Source organism: Apium graveolens, chromosome 8 (assembly GCF_009905375.1).
Source record: "Apium graveolens cultivar Ventura chromosome 8, ASM990537v1, whole genome shotgun sequence".
NCBI classification, from domain to species: domain Eukaryota; kingdom Viridiplantae; phylum Streptophyta; class Magnoliopsida; order Apiales; family Apiaceae; genus Apium; species Apium graveolens.
The window spans coordinates 249,287,923-249,288,799 of NC_133654.1; the positions used below are offsets into that span (position 1 = coordinate 249,287,923).

Consider the following 877-nt stretch of genomic DNA (forward strand, 5'->3'; position numbering starts at 1 on the left):
TATTTGATGAACACCATAGTTGGTCAGAGAATCGACCTTCATAGTCAACGCCTTTAGCTGCGCAGTGATAGGTGTAGGTGTATCCACCTCCAGAATTCCTGCTACCTTGCCTTGTGAGAGTCTCTGAGTAGGATTTTGATATTCATTCGTAGCCATCATCTCAATCAACCCATAAGCTTCTTCTTAGCTTTTAGCCTATAATGCACCACCCGATGCAACATCGAGCATAGGTCTTGACTGTGCTCCCAACCCAGTATAGAAGCAATTAATCACCAGACAGTCAGGAATTCCATGATGAGGACACTTCCTAAGCATCTCCTTGTAGCGCTCCCAAGCTTCACATAAAGATTCTCCCGGTTGCTGCGCGAATTGAGTAAGAGCATTCCTGATTACAGCTGTCTTTGCCATATGGACGAATTTAGTGAGGAATTTTTGAGCAAGGTGCTCCCAAGTCGCAATAGTGTTAGGGATAAATACGCGCTAATAATTCACGCAAGTATACGCGTTCGCAAGTAATATAGAATTGTTTCTAGTTTGTTCCCACAAAGACTAGCTTTGGTTAACTATGTAATTTATGTACCTATGCACCGATGATATGGTTATTATCCAATGCTAAGACGATAACAATTTGGGGTTGATTATAACTACGATTTAAACTAACAATTATAACTAAGAGAGTAAAGAGAGTTGTATATTATATGAGACAAACATGAGATTCTAACTTCATTAAATACTTTATTCAATAGCCTTATTGTTCTTAACCTTAGCATGCAATGGTGATGACACTAGTTAGATAACACGAAACTGCTAAACACCAACTTTCGTTCCATGAATAACATAATACCAGACATCCACAAAAGAGATAGAAGCTGAATAA

General features: G+C 39.0%; 1 non-coding gene across 1 annotated transcript; it reads left to right on the forward strand.

Moving 5' to 3' along the window:
* The first annotated feature begins 286 nt into the window (after window positions 1–286).
* LOC141682217 (small nucleolar RNA R71) lies at window positions 287–393 on the forward strand. Its single transcript, XR_012559618.1, has one exon. It is a non-coding gene; the product is annotated as a small nucleolar RNA R71 (small nucleolar RNA).
* Window positions 394–877: the final 484 nt, after the last annotated feature.